The sequence below is a fragment of the Liolophura sinensis genome, chromosome 4, assembly GCF_032854445.1.
Source record: "Liolophura sinensis isolate JHLJ2023 chromosome 4, CUHK_Ljap_v2, whole genome shotgun sequence".
Taxonomy (NCBI): Eukaryota; Metazoa; Mollusca; class Polyplacophora; order Chitonida; family Chitonidae; genus Liolophura; species Liolophura sinensis.
This window is the reverse complement of record NC_088298.1, coordinates 10,682,702-10,690,466: the sequence shown is the minus strand read 5'-3', so window position 1 is coordinate 10,690,466 and position 7,765 is coordinate 10,682,702. Positions and strand designations below refer to the sequence as shown.

The 7,765-nt window shown below is 40.8% G+C and overlaps 1 long non-coding RNA gene across 1 annotated transcript; it reads right to left on the bottom strand.

Annotated features, from left to right (window-relative positions):
* Positions 1–228: 228 nt before the first annotated feature.
* On the bottom strand, positions 229–4,576 carry LOC135464635 (uncharacterized). Its single transcript, XR_010443671.1, has 2 exons — positions 4,035–4,576; positions 229–851 (listed from the first exon to the last, which is right to left on the bottom strand). It is a non-coding gene; the product is annotated as an uncharacterized LOC135464635 (long non-coding RNA).
* Positions 4,577–7,765: the final 3,189 nt, after the last annotated feature.

The window sequence follows — 7,765 nt, the reverse complement described above, 5'->3', positions numbered from 1 at the left end:
AAAGATCATTCCAAGGGCCAAGGTCACGGAGGTGAAGGTCATTTGTAAAGGTGAAAAGAGCTTTATACGTGACGGGGAAATGTTAGAGCGCCGGCTGAAAATGTCTTAGGGTACATCTGATACTGAGGGAAGGGTCAAACAAAATGTCAGATCGTGGAAAGATGAAATCTGAAATAACGGATATGGCATATTATAACAAAGACAAAAAGACAAACATACAAAAAGGAAAGGCGTTCTCTGGCAGTGTTATTGCACAAGACTTGCAGTTTTCTTTGTAGCATATACAAAAAACTGTCAAAACCATTGCTGAATTTTGGAGAACTACAGAAGCTATTTTTTTTTCTCGTAGGAAGATCAGAAAGTGGTCGTCGCATCCGCAATTTGATTAGATTATTTCAGAGCGACCCCTGACATTCTGATCTCCCTCTCCAACGGCGGCGGGTCGCGGCGAGCTACTCGCAAAGTTCTGTCAGGGAGCATTTGTAAAATCGATGTTCTCATATTCGGAAATATCAGACCAGCGAGGGCTAAATGTCATGTTTTTACCCGAATCCCACCCGTTTATACTGAAGCAAGGAACCTTCTTAAGGTCACTCCTATCCATTGAACTACAAACCTTTTATTTATACATAAGCCATTTCCTCTCGCTGGCCTTATCACACATTTTTGGTTTTTCACTCTGGATAGAACGGTCTCTCTTAACGCTCTCTCTCTCTGTTGCTTCTACAGGACTTCACACGAGATGGGTCTTATTCAGGACGACAAGACATCATCATGCAGTCCTCGTCATGGCATGTACGTCTGTGTACAACTTCATGGGGAGGTTTTACCACTGGACTAGCACAAGCAGTCTGGAAGAAAGAATGAGATTTCTAAGAAATACCAAAACTGCTAATTCTTCAAGAGATATTTATGTGAAACGCTGTTAACAAACTGTGCCTGGAATTTGTCAGATACCCTGACATATTTCTGCATAGAAAGATGCTGGACTTTAGTTTCTCGCACGTGTGTTTTAAAAGCATCGGAGTGAACCCGGATTGTACAGACTTTAACAGCTTGCATTCTTCGTCGCTGGAGTGCTAGTTTATTGAATACTATTCATAAATTGTCAACAAAATTGATTTTTGGTTGATCAATAATTGATCATTTGTGAACTTTTGAGTGAGTAGTGTTGAGGGATACCAGAAAATACTGTAATAGCTACAGTATTTACAACGTACGTAGTGCATTGTGCGCATGATACGGACATTTAGGTGTTTTTCTGAAATAGCTCTTGTGAGCTTTGGTTCATTCCAGACTTGATTCAACGTTACCAAAACAATTTAAAGTTTGGATTACCGTTTCTTGATTGCGGATTTCGTGACCGTCAGGCATCATGCAGTGAAAAATAACTGAATGGATGGTTGAACGTCTATCCAGATTGCCTGGAATTCTTTCCACCAGTCTCAAGCTTAGAGTCTCAAGCTTACAAGGATTTACTCTTTGCTAGGCATATAGATGGTTATCTCAAATATTTAATGATTGTCCAGTCACCTGGACAATCTAACTAACATGTTAGAGTGTTGTAAAGGATTGCCAGGATTTCATAAACAAAGCGACATTAGTAAAGGTATAAATCTGACACCATGATAATGACTCCAGAATAATGTTACTTGGCATTACCATTGATATAGTGATATCGTTACCAATGGCGATGACATTGATACGATATGCTGGGTATGATATCCTGTGATACTATTATTGGATTGTACATGGACGTAATGCCCAGTGGGCGTACCTGCAGTGGTCATCGGTCCTGTCACATGCCACATGACTGAAATATCGTGTGAAGATAATTATTGCTCAGTAACTATCGAACATCCACCTTGCAGTGTAGTTGTTGTTGCGAACTATACATTAACTGTGTTCTTGACAGGGAGTTTTGACTGACTGACTGACTGACTTTGGGTTAAACGGAATCTTCAGGAATACATGGTAGATCTTTCATGGGGATACGTGCAAATACATCGACATTAACAGACTGTTTGCTATCCATGGATTGGACGAGTGGTCCGGGCAGTTCTTCGATAATACATATGTATTGGCTGGTGTTTCCATGGTATTATTTTACCCCTGTCACCTGAGACACGTTCATGCGAACAGGTAAATAATGTGACCATGTGATACTTTGAGATTTTCTGCTGTCAAGTGGCGCCTTCATTCTCAGGATAACCATTTGTGTTTACCTGCGAAGGTTCAAAGAAAGGACACAGGTAACTCCCGTTCAGCGATTTGCGGTGAAGGGCGATAGAATCTTGCTACAAGTTTATTGGACACCATGTCTGATATCTCAACATGGTTGAAGCAAAATAACAGGTATTCAGTCGGGTGAAATTCTGGCCGTATGAGCTTAAGTTTCATCATGAACTAACAGAGCACATGTTGTCTTTCAAAGGTGTAACAAGAATTACAAAAGAGATCATATTTTCATGTTAACTACTGCGATAGACCGACCACTGCGATGGACCGACAACTGCGATGGACCGACCACTTCAATGGATACAAGATACCAGGACTTGGATACAGTGCAATTCATGTTAGATTCGAGAACGAAACAAAGAAATGGGACAGGAGAAAACAATACTGAAGCAGGTGTCTGCGTGAAATACTTTGAGGTTCTACCCCACTAAGTATTAGCTATATCCTTATCGGATACCGCACCTTGCGTGACTTGTTTTGCCGCGGTCTGGACAGGTGAAGGTATCAGGGTGCGTTCACTGGCTTAGTCTTATTTCTTATTTAATCATAAAGGGTACTTTACCTCCGAGTCCACAGAACAGCTGGTGGAAGATAGATTGGTTGTCTCGTTCTTAAGGGTTTCACCGTGCTCCTTGGACTATTAGACACATTCTCCGAATGCCAAAACATGGGATAATCCCCATGTCGGGGATTAATGTCGAGCACAGCATCTCAGGGGATACAACACGCTCTGACATGAGTGGGATGCGGGTGTGCGCTTTTGTCGGGATTATACCATCCTTAATTGATACAGAGTGCGGGAGTACCAAGGAAATGTGCTACTAAGTACAGGAGAGATACGAAGAATCCCTCTCCGCCATTTTTGAACCAACAGGTGTTGTGTAAGCAAGTGGTGTTTTGATTCCACCAACAGGTGTGTAAGCTGCGGCGGATCAAAGTAGAGTTTTATGCGGATGACGAAAGAGAAAGTGCGATTCTCATGGCGACGGTTGAAGGTAAAAAAAAAACCTTACTTGTGTGTGTATGTATGAAGACGACTAATAATGTCACAAGATGAAGAATGATTAAATTCAGCATGTGACAACTGTTCATATTCTAACGTGAAAAGTGAAAGTGTAATTACCTGAAGACAACATCCTTATATGACGATTGCTATAATATACTGTTAGTGTTGCAAAGAATACCATTACCATTATCTGACGCGTGCTCATTCCATTGCGTGAAGAACTAGCCTACAGGTTAAAACCAGAAGAACTAAGCCTACAGGTTCAAACCTGAAGAACTAAGCCAACAGGTTAAAAACCCGAAGAACTCAGCCTACAGGTTAAAATCCGCAGAACTCAGCCCACAGGTTAAAACCTGAAGAACTCAGCCTACAGGTTAAAATCTGAAGAACTCAACCTATAGGTTAAGACCTGAAGACCTGTTTCAACAAAGCGATTGTCACGATATAACGTCACTCACCTATATTCATATACCAGTATACTTCTATCGTTTGAAGACTATAACTATCCTGCCATTCATGAACGTATCCGTTTACCAGTGGCAGCATAGGATGGGATGTTTCATTTCGTACACATGTCAAGCAATACATTCTAGCATGCAATTGTTAGTCGATGAAGAACTTTACGGAGCGTCAGTGTCACCACCTGAAGAACAAAGCGGTGCATTACTACCCTCCTTCGTTAAGACATATCAGGAGTTTCTTGTCTTCTTGTGAAGAATGGATTTGTATTATTTAGCCATTGGGAACTGAGACGATAGAATCCTGCATGACTTTGCAGTGACGAACTTACCTATCATTGTTACTACGAAGAACATCTGACGTGGGCATTAATGGCTACGACGACAAAGAACCGTCGCTTATCTGCGAAGCGTGTCTTCTTCTCGTCATTTATGTACCTTGGCGAAAACCAGTCACGTCCAAATTGGACGTTTTGCTGTGGACGTCGTCGGTGGAACGTCGCTTGAGAGGGAATCAGAACCGCCCGGTCCCCGTTGCAGACATTGTGACACGGAGGCATCTAGAAAAGACAAGGTAGGTGATTAAGCTTTCGCTGTTCCTCACATTTTACAATTAGTGACTGTGTCTAGAGGTGCGTGCGAGGGTACGCCTAGATCGGCAAGGGCTATATCCCAGTGCAAACACCGCTAGTTTTGTTTTCCCTGTGAAATGTCTTTGATGTGATACGGCCCTGGACGCTGGGCCTCTTCGGGAAGACGGGCAGGCACCTGGGAGTCTCCAAAAGCCGCCACTGGGGTACGGTTGAACAAGGACTCGCGGTAAAACTGCCCTCCTTCTCGGCCGAGGTGGTGGAAGGGGTATCTAAGCCCCCCTTCTACCCACCCCCCTGGTTGCGATTTGGGGCCCGTAAGGAGGCCTCTGTAGGCTTGCATGTAGAAATACCCTCCACATGTGGTACAAACCTGCAGCCCTGCTAAGAGAGGGACTTGTTAAACACACTGTTTACGGCCAACTGTTTATTTTCCACCCATCATCACTTGTTAATTGACAAAAGCCGCTTTGGCTGAGAGAGGCTTACAAAGGGCTTACGACGCAGGTCGGCCATTACCTCAAGGTTGACCTCTGTCAATATATATAGCAGGAGGGGTGGGGACCAGCAGTCGGAATTTTAGCAACCGCCGAAGCATTTTTAATTAAGTTTTTCACGCCGCAAAACATTTAAAGATGTAAAATTCTTGAAGCTAGGAAAAAAAGACAACATCGCCTAGCTGCCCACAAAGCATTTATTGCGTGATTGAAATTAAACACAAAAGTGGCAATTTAATGAAACAGTTTTGTGTTTTTATTATTTTATCTTGTTTTTGTTAAGTGGCTTGGAAACATTCATTAGAATTGCAGGTGTGGTATTATTTAAATGAGTTTCAGGTTGTCCCGAGTTTTTATTTTGAACAAATTCATTTTGTATACAAATTAGTATTAACTCCATTGTCGAAAAAACAAGACACAATAGGATGTAAGTAGTTCGATTATGAACTCTGGCATGTGCGTTTGCCTTAACACTAATCTTTTAAGTCAGAATGTGTAAATTATTACAGATTTATTTCTAGGTATTACACCTTTTTTTCAACAAATCATAATTATTATAGGTATCCAATCTGGATTTCTCCGAAACGGCCTTTTTATGAGAAAAAAATTCATTTCTTCCAAATATGGTCATGAAACTCTGTTCTGAAGTTCTATTATTACTATATATAGCCAAGCCTGATTTTCGTCTCTGACTCAAGCTTATGTTTGCCTGTTGAAATTGGACCCGCGGAAAACACTGATTTGGGTGATAAACACAGAAGTTTTTCATATTCTGTATAGTTGCTCTGTTTCCTGAAGATAATTTCAAACGGATTCACAACTATACGCTGTAATAATAACAACAATTTCCTGTCCGTCAGAGCATTATGAGCACTTATACCGACATTTCATTTAGTACTTCAAGCTCAAAACCGAAGTCAAAACACGAAGCGCATATTGTTGGCGGGAGGACACAAGGTGTCTGGTAGTGACGAGGCCGAGACTGACGTGATTTAATAATTAGGAATATAATTAAAGACGTACAGCACAGAGAGTAAAACCATAGCAGAGACGACAGTGTGCTAGCTGGTATAATGGTCACACGTATCCCGTGAAATTTACCTTAGTTAATGTTTTTATTCTTTTATTCATGTAAGCTTTTAAATAGTAGCAAATTGCACGCCCCTCAGCACCATGACTTAGGTAAAAAAAAATGCAATGCTGTTGATTGCAATTTATTAGACTTATGAAGACTTATTGATAAGAATAAATTCTATTGAGTCATTTTCAGTGTCAAAGGCATATTCTCATAACACTCATCAGTTAGCTGATATTATTATCGCATATAACACTAAGGTGACACAATTTTCCAAGAAAGTTATGTACCTCATGTCAAAATATATGTCAGTTATCGTCTCATTACATAAGAGAAGTAACGACCTGGTCAGTACACCACTTAAGAATTTACAGACAACGCATTCAAGAATTTCCGGTTATGTGAATAAAAAAAAATAAACAGAAAAAAATGCCAACCCCTTGGAAAATTATTGCCTTTAAGACAAGATTAGCCATCAATTAAGCCGGAGTGTGTTTATATGTAAGATTCTAGTGTCATGTCCGTCAGGGACAGGAAAATATTTCTGGCAGTTAGTTATCGAATTTATGTTCTCCTATCAGAATCTGTACACCAGCCGATTCCCCTCAGCCTAGGTCTGTATCAGCAGCAGCCAAGCTTTTTGTCAGTTTTATTCTCTTTCCCTCTCTAACGGTTCCGTCTGCGTTCTTTAACTTCATAAGAGCTCTCCTCGATCCGGGGCTATTTATACGAGTGTTCGAGTGGCCCTTAGTAAAGCGTTGTTTCCGGATCCACTAGGCGTGGATATAAGACACGTCTCCATGGTAAGAGAATTGCAGCCTTGGCTATCTTCATTCGGCAGTTACTGACGAAGCCAGCCTGCTCCACAGTGTCACCTTGGGGCCCTTGGGATGGTAGCGCAGTCTGTCAAAAACCGACTGACACACTGATATTGCTATCACTGAGGGAAATTGGTGCACACGTTATCGTGCAATTACATAGGCCGGTTCCCTTTCTAAAATTAGTTAGCTTGTATAGCTTGTTCGCGCTTGTACCATACTCAGTCGCATGATTCCAACTTGTCCACATCTCATTCCGATCTAAGTCTTCAAAACATCTGGACAAGAAGAACATTAATTTGTTTGTATGGTTTATTAGACTATAATGCGTAAGTTTCTAATAATGACAGACAAGTACTATTTAGGAAATAAAACTATCACGATGAATGGAGTTGTCCAGCATTTAAAATACTTTGAAAACGCATATATTTTTGTTCTTAGAAGGCAACTTGTTTGTCTAGGGCAAATTCCACAAAGCGATTTTGGACAAAAAATTAAAATTTTAAATTCAGTGTAATGCTGAGTTTATGACCAAAAAAGTTGAAATTGTAACTTAAACATCTTGCTATGCCTTACATCCAATTTCTACTCCGATAAAGTCCACAAATAAGAAAACACAAATAAAAACAGAGTTAAAACAAAGTTCAAAGATTCAAGTGAAAACTGGCTTTATGGAATAGGCTCCTGTTCCTGTTGCAGCCGAATAATTCTTTTTTGAAATATAAAAATGCTCTTATCAATAGTTTTGGCGAAAGTATAAGCAATAGATTTCCTATATGTTTGGAAGTAAGATAATGGCTAACATACACAGCATGACACCACCCGAAAAGGTCGAACATTGGAGTAATAATAGGCTAATATACAGCAGAGGGGTACGGGGAAACTTAGGCGAACTAGGGTGGGTATCAGATCAGCAGGAAGTCCATCTTACTTTTATGACCCAAGGGGAAGATCAGTTTGCTGGCACAATTCACCAGTGTTCCCTTCTCTCTTCCACTTGACAGAAACGTCATTGAGATAACGGTATAAGTGCCTGTGTACCACTTAAGACTAATAGCCAGGGACATAACCCTACGGAATTGC